Genomic DNA, 13,765 nt, shown 5'->3' on the forward strand with positions numbered 1-13,765 from the left:
AAGGCGAGAAGACCACCATGTTATTTGATCATTCTTAAGGCCTTTATAACTTCCTTCAAATAAAACATTTAGAACACCATCAAGAGTTGTTCCTACCTCTAATAAAATCACTAAACATCAGAATTCTCTTCCAAGGTCGTGATACCAAATACGTTTTATCTCGCCATCTATTCGAGGAAGAACATGTCATTCTTGAGGATCTTCATCTCGATTCCGTTGTCGTGTTGTAACACGAGTATACAGTGAAAATAAAAAGAAAGGGGAATTTTATTAATATTCAGTTACCTCGAATATTGGGAGCATCAACCAACTCCAGTACAAATACTGAGTGGTCAGGTTCAGTCACTCCGTTACAGTCAGCCGGGGCATACTGAAATGCTCCATTCGATTCCAATAACGGGAGTCAGCAGGAAGAGAAGGACCAATTCACACGACGGGTTCGAGGAGCCAATTGGATCCAATTTCGATAATCCAATCCGGGTCCTCTTATCCAATATGAGACTTGAATTGGCCGGTCAATCTAATGCAGTCTAATTACGGGAAATCCAGGTCTTACTACGGTTCTTAGCCAATCTGACGCGAGGACCAATTTGACCCAATTACGGGAACATCCAGGTTACTACGGGCATCTTTCCCAATATAGGACCTGAATTGGTCGAGCGACTCAATGTGGTCCCGATTATGGGGTTCGATTCTGTTTCAGGCTGTCCTGTTCTCTGTGCCGTTTCAGGGAACATTGTTTTCGGTAAATGGATTTCTTAAAGGTAAAAACGGAGGAGAAAGCTTGACGGCGAGAGCCAATTTCGGATCCAAGCTTGAGGTGGGAGCCAATTTCGGATCTAAGACGGAAGATTGAAGAAATTCAGAGGATAAGGTTAGGGGGGGATATAGTTTTGAGGGGGGAAGGTTTTTTTTCGGGGGAATCGGGGAGAGCGAGTTTTCAAGCTTTTGCAAGGTGACTAGTTCGGTTTTTCATTGGAGGTTTTCGGAAGATCAGGGGAATTAGAGAGAGGAGCTTCATGCTTCGGGTCGGGGAAGGAAAGACATAGAATTTGGATTTTTCTTCTTCGTAGAGTTTTGGGACGACTGAGGCAATCGCTGCTGAAGTCAGTGTTGTAATGGTGAATCGGGATTTTTAAATGAAGTGGGTTTGAATACTCTTGACTGTTTTGTAAAATCGAGTTACGTCTGTGATTGAAGGATTAAAGGGGTGTCTATAGGATTGAGTATGTGGAGTGAATGAAATTTATTGGGTTAATCTAACAGGACAGTCAGTGGATACAAGATCGTAAGTACAAAGGGGTATTGAAGATTAATAGTTTGGGTTGTTCGAGGTTCTCTGTAACGTCTAGAGACCTACCGGCTGGGGCAAATAAAGGACTTTGACAAGCAGTCGAAGGGCATCAGTAAAGATATACGATGTATTCTTGCACTCGTTTATATGGGTATGGAAGAAATTATACGAGGAATGCGAAATCTTCAAATCAAATTGGCAAGACTTGAAGAGAATACTTCTATAAACAATTCGAAGAATGTTTCAAAACAAGGATATGTACAAAGATGCATTTGGTGTGATGATGCTTCACACACTAGAAAAGATTGCAATGAATTTAATAATATGATACGGCAGGGAATTATTTGCTGGAAAGATGGGAAGATAGCATTGAAAGATAGGGAGGATCTTCTTCAAACCAATTTTGGCAAGGGAGGAATGAGAGCATTGGTTCAAGATTACTTAAAAGAGCATGAAACAGTAGTACGAGAAAGTGCAAGTTATGGTGCTAGAGTAGCTGATGAAATTGGTGGAAGTACGGAAACTAGTGAGTTTTGGACTTCTGCCGTTTCTACAATGCAAGAAGGGAAATTACCTCGAGAAGCGTTATTGAGAACTACAGCTACAATACGAGGAAGAACAGGTTGGGAGGATCCTGTTGAGTCTCTTTCAGTTCATGCATATATTGCTAAGAGCCAACATGAAGCTTTGATGGAAGAAAAAAGACGAGGAAATTTTGATGATACTAGAAAAGAAAATTCTTTTAAGAGGCAAACTCGAGGAGACAAGGCTCGGAAGGCAGCTTCACAAGATTTACCTGTAAAGGATACCTCAGCATCATTGGGAGAAAAAACAACGGAGACAAAAGATAAGGGCAAATCAATTGCTTATAAGCTACTTTCTGATATTGAAGCGGCAACAAATTTGAAAGGGGTGTTGGAAGAACGTATATTAAATGCTAAGGTGAAATTCACATTGAAAGAAGTCTTGGGAATTGCAAAGAAGGAGTTTCATGATGTTATCATTGACAGCATTAAGCGAAAGAGGCAATTAATGAGCGAAACTGGAATGAGTCATGCTATTGATGCAAGAATATGTAGAGATGAAGAAGAGGTTGATATTGGTTACAAGCAACCAACAAATGAAAAGAATGGGTATAATCAGCGAGTACGTTTCAAAGATTCTAGTCACAAGGAAATGGAAACTTTGAGCCATTATACTCGAAAGCATTGGACAAGGGCAACTACTGAGGTATTGGTGAAGGTAGGAGATATAGAAGAACCAATAGTTGCTTTGGTGGACCATGGTTCTGAAATAAATCTCATGTCTAAAGATCTTTATAAGAAGCAAAAATAGCCAATTGATATGGAACATGGATGGGCAATACGAGCAGCTAATAACACACGAGGCGAATTATATGGAGCTTGTCCAGATGTCAAAATTCGGATTGGAGATGTTGCGACGGAGCAACATTTCTTCGTTCAAGATACAACGTCTTATCCGTTGATTTTAGGACAACCTTATATCACGGCAACACGGATGGAAACAAAAGTACTTGACGATGGTTCTGCTTATGCAAGGGTACAGAGCGAAGATGGGAGGAAAGCTGTACAATTTTAATAGTACCTCCTAACCATGAACGGAATCGAGATAGGTTGAGGGAGAAAGAATTGCCAAAGACTGTTGAAGGATTTAAGGATTTTGGGGAGGTACCACTGTAAAGCGAGATTATGGAGGTACAAAAGAGGAGGTACTCTCGCGAGATGAAGGTGCCTTTGATGCGAGTTTTATTGGTATATTGGAGAATGGAAATATTATGTATAAGAAAGTTGATGATTTTAAAAGAAAAGAAAGAAAAAGATTATATGATATTGAAGGACAGTTACGCAAGATAGGTACATTGCAAGATGATGAGAGGATTTTGGGTGTTTATGAAGAAAATGGGCTGGAAGATTCATTGGAATTGATTACATCTATTGGGTTAGGGGATAATGATAAGATTGTTGAGATTCATTCGAGAGAGGTTTATACCATGCTTGAATCTTTTCAAGCACCAGAAGTCACAGTAGAGACGAGATATAAAACGGCAGATAAGAAGGTAAAGCCTGTTGCCGGACCATTACCAGAGGATTCTAAAGAACAAATGGGAGAAGCATCAAAAGAAGCAAGTTTAAGAGATCCAATGAGTATTGGACATCAGTTTACTGAAGAGACTTTTGAAGAATTGAAGATTGGTTCTGATGGTTCTTTATTGCCGGAGGAAATTACTTGCTTCAAAAAGATGTTGGCTAAACAAGGTAGATCGTTTGCCTTCGAATCTCATGAAATTGGGTATGTGGATCCAAATATTATAACACCTATGGTTATCTTCACTGTACCGCATGTACCTTGGAATCTAAGACCGATTCCAGTACCGAGGGCACATTTACCTAAATTGGTGGAACTATTGAAAATATAAAGATGAAAATATTAGAACCTTCATTTGCGCCGTATTCTAGTCGATGGTTTACGGTACCTAAGAAGAATGGGTCACTACGGTTTATTCAAGATATGCAGCCGGTGAATGCTGTAACTGTCAGGAATGCAGGAATTGGACCTATTGTGGATGAATTTGCTGAGGCGTTTGCTGGAAGGGCGATCTATTCAATGGGTGATTTGTATTGAGGTTATGATCAATTTCAACTTACCGAAGGAAGTAGAGATATGACAACGATGAGGACACCGCTTGGATTGGTTAGAATGTGCACTCTTCCTCAAGGCGCGACCAACTCGGTTGCGCATATGATGAATGGGATGAATAAGGTATTGAGAGATTTTATTCCGGAAAAGACTATGCCTTTTCTGGATGATGTTCCTATAAAAGGGTGCAGAGAAGGAGACAAGGATGAAACTTTAGATACGAGGGGGTGTCGCATATATGTTGTTGATCATATACAAGATTGTGAAAAGATTTTAACTCGGTTTGGAGAAGTTCATCTTACATTATCGGGTATGAAGTCCGTATTTGGAGTGCGAGAGGTTGTAATTGTTGGACATTTATGCGGATCTTACGGAAGAAAACCAGATCCGACTAAAGTTGATGCAATTGGAAGGATGAAAGAGGATTGTGGTTCTTTAACAAAGGTTCGCAGGTTTTTGGGTGCATGTGTATTTTATCGAATCTGGATCCCTCATTTTGCTCACATAGCGGATCCATTATATGAACTGTTACGCAAGGGTTATCGATTTGAATGGGAAGAAAGGCATATTCAGGCAATGCAAAGATTGAAGAAATTATTGATGTCACCTCCAATATTGAGGAAGGTTGATTATAAGTGTAATAGACCAGTGATTCTTACTGTAGACGCTAGTCCAATTACCGTTGGATGGGCGGTGGGTCAAGATGATTCGAATGGGAGTAGATTTGCAGTTCGATTTGGGGCTAAAGTTTTAAGTATTCGTCAGCGTGCATATTCGCAAGTGAAAAGAGAACTTTGGGGAGTCGTTTCGGCTATGAAAGCTGAAAAGGACTATTTGATTGGGACAGTAGTAGTAATTGAAACAGATTGCTTGCCATTGCTTGGAATGATTATTAATTGTTCAACGCCAGATATTGCAATGTTGAGATGGATTGCTTATATTAAGTCACTAAATCCAGAATTTAAGCATATCATTGGAAAGGGCAATTTAGTAGCAGACATGCTATCTCGAGCAAGATACGAGAGGGAGGACGAAATGGTTGAAGACATTGATGATGTCGGATTGAAATTCTATTCAATATCAAATCTCAACAACGAAGACAAGCTATTTCTTGAAGAATCTTATGAAGGAGAATTATTGGATATTGGTCATTATTTGAATACCTTGTCTAAGCAGGGGAATTGGTCTACAGAAAAATTCAAATAAATAAGAAAAAAAGCATATGGATTTTTACTTCGAGATGGATTCTTATGGAAGAGATCGAAGAAAGGAATTGGGATGCCACAACGAGTGATAGGCAAAAGGGAAGAAAAACTAAAATTATTAAAGGAGTTTCATGATAGTTTATGGGTAGGGCATAGAGGAATCTGGGCTACTTTTGCTAAACTCAAGGAACGATATTGGTGGAAAAATATGTATCGAGATGTGCTCTCATTTGTAGAGTCATGTGAAATCTGTCAATCGTATTCTAATATCCGACATCGAGATGGTCTTCATCCTACGTATCCTCTGGCTATTCATTTTAAATGAGTTGTTGATTTGGTTATTATGCCGGTTGGGTTATGGCAGATGAGATATTTGGTTTTAGCTCGTGAAGATTTATCAAATCTAGTAGAAGGAAGAGCATTGAGGACAAAATCTACAGAGGGGATTTGTAGGTTTTTGCTCGAAGATGTCATTTGCCGTTACGGGTGCGTAGGAAAAATCACTGCAGATCGTGGAGAATTAAATGCACAAGAAGCTCGTAAGTTCTTTGAAAAATGTGGAGTTAAACTATCACTGACTACTGCTTATAATCCGGAAGGGAATGCAAAAAGCGAACGCGGTCACCCGCCGATTGTGAAAGCATTGGTTAAAGCTTGTAATGGGAAAGTTAAACAGTGGCCACGGCTTTTGTCATTTGCATTATGGGCTCATCGAACAACACATAGTTCGGTGACAGGATATATGCCAGTAGAACTTATGACAGGTCAAAAACCAATTATGTCGATTGAAGAAAAGGTACTTACTTGGAGTATGCTACCATGGGAAGATGGATTGATAAGAGAAGAACTTCTTGCTATTAGGATTCGACAATTGGAGCAAAGAACGGAAGATGTCCAGATAGCATTGGAAAGGTTAAAAAGAGCAAGGTTACAAAACAAGGCACGATTCGATAAGCAACATCGATTGAGACCAAAAGCAATCGAGGAAGGTGACTGGGTACTTGTTTATGACAATAGTCTGGATAATCAACATAGTACTTTGCGGAAATTTTCAAAACGTTGGTTTGGACCATATGTTATAACAACTGTTCATGATAATGCGACTTATTCATTACGGGAGTTAGATGGTACAAAATTAAAAATACCAATTGCAGGGAAGCGAGTAAAAATATTTAAATGAAGACACGCAGAGATGAATATGGAAGACCTTAAAGAAGGTATAGAGATTCCGCAGCAAGAAGATGAAAGTGATATGGATAATGAAGGTGACGAAGACGAACTGGACAAAGACGTAGGGGATATATTCTGAATCAAATAGCAATTGGGTAAATTGGTACATACCGGAGGATGCACAGGTTCAGAGGGGGTGGATGTCGTGTTGTAACACGAGTATACAGTGAAAATAAAAAGAAAGGGGAATTTTATTAATATTCAGTTACCTCAAATATTGGGAGCATCAACCAACTCCAGTACAAATACTGAGTGGTCAGGTTCAGTCACTCCGTTACAGTCAGCCGGGGCATACTGAAATGCTCCATTCGATTCGAATAACGGGAGTCAGCAGGAAGAGAAGGACCAATTCACACGACGGGTTCGAGCAGCCAATTGGATCCAATTTCGATAATCCAATCCGGGTCCTCTTATCCAATATGAGACCTGAATTGGCCGGTCAACCCAATGCAGTCTAATTATGGGAAATCCAGGTCTTACTACGGGTCTTAGCCAATCTGACGCGAGGACCAATTTGACCCAATTACGTGAACATCCAGGTTACTACGGGCATCTTTCCCATTATAGGACCTGAATTGGTCGGGCGACTCAATGTGGTCCCGATTATGGAGTTCGATTCTGTTTCAGGCTGTCCTGTTCTCTGTGCCGTTTCAGGGAACATTGTTTTCGGTAAATGGATTTCTTAAAGGTAAAAACGGAGGAGAAAGCTTGACGGCGAGAGCCAATTTCGGATCCAAGCTTGAGGTGGGAGCCAATTCCGGATCTAAGACGGAAGATTGAAGAAATTCAGAGGATAAGGTTAGGGGGGGATATAGTTTTGAGGGGGGAAGGTTTTTTTTCGGGGGAATCGGGGGGAGCGAGTTTTCAAGCTTTTGCAAGGTAACTAGTTCAGTTTTTCATTGGAGGTTTTTGGAAGATCAGGGGAATTAGAGAGAGGAGCTTCATGCTTCGGGTCGGGGAAGGAAAGACATAGAATTTGGATTTTTCTTCTTCGTAGAGTTTTGGACGACTGAGGCAATCGCTGCTGAAGTCAGTGTTGTAATGGTGAATCGGGATTTTTAAATGAAGTGGGTTTGAATACTCTTGACTGTTTTGTAAAATCGAGTTACGTCTATGATTGAAGGATTAAAGGGGTGTCTATAGGATTGAGTATGCGGAGTGAATGAAATTTATTGGGTTAATCTAACAGGACAGTCAGTGGATACAAGATCGTAAGTATAAAGGGGTATTGAAGATTAATAGTTTGGGTTGTTCGGGGTTCTCTGTAACGTCTAGAGACCTACCAGCTGGGGCAAAAAAAGGACTTCGACAAGCAGTCGAAGGGCATCAGTAAAGATTTAAGGTGTATTCTTGCAGTCGTTTATATTCCAGCAGTAAAAACTGATAGACTGCTTGACTATCGGCGAATCTCCATACTACCTTCTACAGCCAGACGCCAGGCACGTTCTTGAGCAGGAAAGCACGTAATACGACACCGTCGTCTTGAAGGTTGTGACAATCACAATGTCTCGTCTAGTAAGTCCGCAAATAGAAGCTCTTGAGTTGAATCTACTAGTTGTTGGTATTCCATCTCATCACAAATACACAAAAGCTACAATGAAAGATAGAAGATAGAATATAATTTTCCTTTCATCTTGTTTCTTTTATAACAAAGGTTTGTTATTTTTCATCTCAGTTTTGATGGATGTCGTTTATGAAAGACTTCAACTTTCTTTGTAGCATTTGCAAGATTTTTTGATGGCTCCTATGTCCGTTCACTAATATCATATCCGTACTAATGAACAAGATATTCCAACCTATTTTGGCGCTACCTTGAATCTAAGACTTCTTCTACCTCAAATTCTTGGTTATTATCTACTTCTATTGGAAGAGGTGGCATTTATCTTCTTCCCAAGATATTTACTATTTTTAATGGCTCCAAAAGAGACACGTGAAATTCAGGGTAGATCTTCAGACTCTAGTAGATGTAATCGATAGGTAACAAAATTGATTTATTCACAAATGAGAAAAGTGTCCGAGCCTACGATACTCTAATTTATCACAAGAACAAGTAGTCTTGACATTACGACAAAGTAACCATATCTAGTTGTCCATATTATATTGTGGTTGCTCCTTACGATAGGCATCTTTGTTGGTCTTTTGTCATTCTTGAGCTTCCTTTAATTGTATCTTCATTGTTGTATGTAGCTCTAACAAGCAATTTGCTAAATCTTCTACCACAAGATTATCAACTTTTGAAAAGTCAAAATTATCAAGATGTGGATGATAACCATAATTGGCAGAGAAAGGTGTTTGTTGAGTGGAAGAATGTATCGAATTATTATATGTAAACTTTGCCAATGGTAAAAGAGTTGTTCAATCATCTTGATGATAGTTGATGGTATATTTCAAATATTGCTCCAAAACTTGATTTACCCATTCTATTTGTCCATCAGTTTAAGGATGAAAAGCTGAAGAAAGTTTTATATCCACTTTTAGAATCTTGAATAGAATTCTTTAAAATCTTGATACAAATTGAGTCCCCCTATCTGATATAATATCCTTTGGCAATCCATGATAGAGATAGATATTGTTAATGAAAAGCTTAGCTTTTTCTTCACCTATGATAGATTTTGTATATGATACAAAATGTGCCATCTTGGTAAAACGATCTACTATCACAAATATAGAGTCATAAGAACCTGAGATTAGAAGATCCATGATGAAATCCATAGAAACAGAAGACCATGGTTGTTCTGGAATAGGTAACGGCTGAAGAAGTCCGTAAGGTCGATGACAAGGAGTTTTTGATCTTGAGCAAATATCACAAGATTGTACAAAATCTTTGAGTGCCTTCCACATTTGCGGCCACCAAAAATCCCTGGATATTAGTTCCAAAGTTTTATTATATCCAAAGTGTCATGTTGTTAGAAAGTCATGACGAGCTTGAAGAATACGTAATCAAGCTTCACCTTCTGGAACATATAGGTGTCTTTCGAAATATAATAGATTATTCTTAAATTCAAACTTGGAAGTATCATGGGACTTAGAAGAAGTATCCTTAATATCCTGAACAAGAAGATCAGAGGACATACTTGATTGAATTTGCTTCACAAATATTGAATCAACAATCAATGTTGATTTCATAGCTCGAAGATGAAAATCCTCGGGCTTCAAGAAAATTGATCTTTATTGATCAAAAGATGCATCTCTTTCTTTTGGTTCAAGACAAGAACATCTAGAAAAAGCATCCGATAGACCTTGTTGTTTTTTGGATCGAAAAGTGATCTTGAATTGAATCTAGATAAAGACATGCTCCAACGGGCTTCACGACGATTCAAGACACGTGTTGACATGAAGTACTTGAGGTTCTTATGGTCTATATACATGGTAACTAGACTTGAGGTGCCTTCTAGATAATGACGCCATTCTTCAAATGAATCCAAAATTGCAAGGAGCTCTTTATCATAGATCTCATAATTAATCTTCACTGCTAAAAATTTCCTCGAATAGAAAGCTATTGGATGGAGTTTGTCATTTGTTGCCATTTGTGACAATATGACATCTATAGCAAAATTTGACGCGTCTGTTTCCATAAAAAATGACTTGGAGAAGTCAACAGAATATAAGATTGGTGCAAAAATAAATTTCTTCTTTAAAGCATGAAATGATGCTTCTGCTTCTTTATTCCACTTAAGTTTGTCTTTACAAGTCAAATGTATAAGTGGAGCTGCAACTTGAAAAAAATTCTTGATGAAGATTCGATAGTAATTAGCAAAGCCCAAAAAGCATTGCACATCTCGTAGTATTCTTGGAATCTTCTATGCTATGATAGTTTGAACCTTCTTGGGATCCATCATAAGGCCTTCATTGGAAATGATGTACCCTAAAAAGCCAACTTCGGTAGTGTAGAATACACATTTTTCTAACTTGGCATATAATCTTGCATCTCTAAGTTTCTATAACTCATGACAAACATAAAGCTCATGTTCTTCTATGTTTTTAGAGTAGATTAGAATGTCGTCTAAATAGCAAACAATAAAATCATCTAAAAATTTACAAAAAATATCATTCATAAGATGTTGAAAAGTGGCCGGTGCATTCGTAAATCCAAAAGGCATGACGTTATATTCAAAATGTCCATACCTAGTTTGAAAAGCAATCTTCCATTTATCTCCTTTTTTGATACGAACTAAGTTGTATGCTCCTCATATATCTATTTTGGTATAGATCTATGCTTGATTGAGTTGGTCAAGAAGTCTTAAAATCAAAGGCAAAGGCTATCTATTTTTGATGGTGATCCTCTTGAATCCTCGATAATCTACACACATTTGTAGAGATCTGTCTTTCTTCTTCACAAATAAGATAAGAGCTCCGATTGGAGTTTTAAAATGGCGTATGAAGTTCTTTGCCAAATTCTCATCAATGTACTCCTTTAACACAGCCAACTCATTCTGCGATGAGCTATAGATTGGTCCAAATGGTGGTTGAGCTTCTTCTTACAGATCAATTGAACAATCATAAGATCGATGCTCGGGGAGAATATTTACATTATCCTTTTCAAAAACATCTTGGAATTCTTGATATTGATTAGGAATACTACTCGATGTTGTTTCACCATTAGAAATGGATGTAGCATATATAGCAAAAGATGATTCTTTTTATGTAGCATACATGAAAGCATTTGCACCTACTAGCAAAGATTTGGACATATTGAACTTACATACTTCTACTTTACTAATGCAATCTTGGATTATACTATCAAGAAAGTTAAGGTTACAAGAAAACTAATCTATTTGAGGGTTATATTTTTTAGCCATGATAATCTTAAAATAACCGAATTAGAAGGAGATTTTATTATATTAAATACTACTATGTTGTTATGATCTTTAATTGCTACATCTAAAGGAATAGTTTTATGGACAACATTTCCAGAAGACAATGAACAATCATCTACGATTTCTACATGTATGGATTTAACTTTCTTTAATAAAGGTATTTTTTTTGATTTTTGGCAAAATCTTCATCTAAAAAACATACTGAGCTCTTGAATCTAACAAGGCAAAGACTTTGTGATTATTAGTTCCTAAATATACTTCTATTATAAAACAAGGTGATAGGCCTGAGGAGAGGATATGACCTTTATTAGATGTTGCACATGATTCTAGCCGCACGGTCCCTATTGTAGCTAGAGAAACTTGTTTTCTAACACATTATCTTCTTTGGTAATTGTGCTCCTCATTTTGTAATTACATTGCTTTTTTGGACAATGTTGAATAGTGTGCTTAGCTTCTCTACAATATAAACACAATCCCTCTTGGCAATGTCGAGTCTTTTCTTGCTTCGTGAGAGATTTAAAATGTATCATATCAATTTATAATGGATGCGGCTTTGATGAATATGTTTCAAAAAACTTGTGAGTTACTGCCATTACTTGATTTGATCCTCTCCAACTAAATCTTTGTTCTTGATACCTTTCAAATAAATAATTATCGCATGTAATGGCTTGAGTAATAAATTGTTTCAAAGATTCTACTTTTGTCATTGTTAATAACAAATCTTTGATACTATCCTTCAATCCATATCAAAATTGGTTGATAAGTACTTTGTCATTCCAGTCCATGTTGCAAACAAGGTTTTGGAATTTAGCAACATACATAGTGGCTGATCGTGATCCTTACCGTAAAGATAAAAGCTTAGTCTCTGCTACTCATTCTTGATGACTTTCTCCAAATTTGGCCATAAACACTTCTAGGAATGAATTCAAATTATAAAGGAGTTGTGAATCTTTTTCTATTAAAGATGTAAATTAAAAGAGAGCACTTTGTGATAGTAGTGCACCTATGAATCCAACTTGGATAAATCCATCTGTATATTGGAAAGGATACAACCTTAGATAAAGCTTGAATTGTTGCAAAAATCCTCAAAATTTTGATCTGGTTCCATCAAACTTCATAGGCATACTTATCATTGTCCCTCTCATACTTGTAGAAGCAAAACTCCTTAGATTTTATTGTGACGTTGATCTACTTGCTTCTTTCAACTGCACAACTTTCTGTTATAGACTCTGAACTTCTTCCATAGGCATAGGCATAGTACTTCCATGATTCATGTTGAAAATACGTGAGATTTCTATTCTTAGAGTGGTGATAAGCTCATGAAGATCTGCTACAGTTGCAAATCTATTCTCACTTCCATTGAGAGTAGCATCCATAATCTTTCCTTCCATAGACAACTCAAACAAATTCATAAGTTAAATTAGAAGAGGGTAATCCGCAACCTCTAAAAACAAATCCCACAAAGAGAGGTTATCCACTTTCTTTAAGAAAAAGATCAGTGTTAGAAAACAAGATTTTTTATTTAAAGGTGGATAGTCTACAAGCTTCAAAATATAATAATAGAAGTGGAGTAATCCACTCACTTCTAGAACAAGATACAAAAAATATGTTAGCACTCTTGTCAAACTATCAAGGACATGAATCTCGAAAGTAGAAAATCATCAATAAACTCTTCTATCACTGAAGAGAACTAGAAAGTCACTCAAAACGTGATGTAATATTAACTAGAATGGCTATTATCAAAAAAAAGAAAACTAGAAAGTCTTGAAACAAGACTAAGACTAGAAAGGCATTGATAAGAGTGAAGAAGGCTTCATTCTTGCTTCCATATATACTATCTAATTAAGTGCTACGTGGCGATGTCCTATAGGACCTCCAACATGTGTTGACTTTGCTAACCACATGTCTTATCTTGCAACGCAAGTTATCTATGTATGCGCCATGTAATTGGTTTGTTCCTCAAGCTATTACACAGAGATAACTTGTTCCACAAGCTATCCATATATGATTAGCTTTTTGGCCAAGTTTCTAACCTACGAACACATCTAAAGTCAAAACCGCGTCTATAAAGCTTTTAGGAAGCTTTTTTAGAAGACTATGAAATTATTCTATATTTACCTACTTCTACTTAATTATATAGGTAACTATTGAGGTAAATATATATGTCCGTGATAAGAAATTGAGTTCTTGAAGTAAGAATTTTTAGAAGAAAATTTGCTAGAAACTTAGTGTTTCTTCCACGGATTTCATTAACTTCTATAATAAAAGTACTTTCATTTATTGTAAAGAAGAAATAATTTCCAATCCATCTCACATGTGCAATAACAATAAATAAATTTCAAGGATAATCGATGAAGCATATTACTTTGAATCTACAATAACCTATTTTTTCCCATAGTCAATTTTATAACACTCTCTCGATGCACTTCCTCCCATTCTATTAAGGTTCTTCTTTCTAGAAATGACAATTTAAATTCTATATTAAATATTATTTTTTTAGAAGTTTTAATTAAATAAATATCTATTTTATATTTGAATTAACTTATTTTATGAAATATAAT

This window comes from Physcomitrium patens, chromosome 20, assembly GCF_059467195.1.
Source record: "Physcomitrium patens ecotype Gransden chromosome 20, ASM5946719v1, whole genome shotgun sequence".
NCBI lineage: Eukaryota > Viridiplantae > Streptophyta > Bryopsida > Funariales > Funariaceae > Physcomitrium > Physcomitrium patens.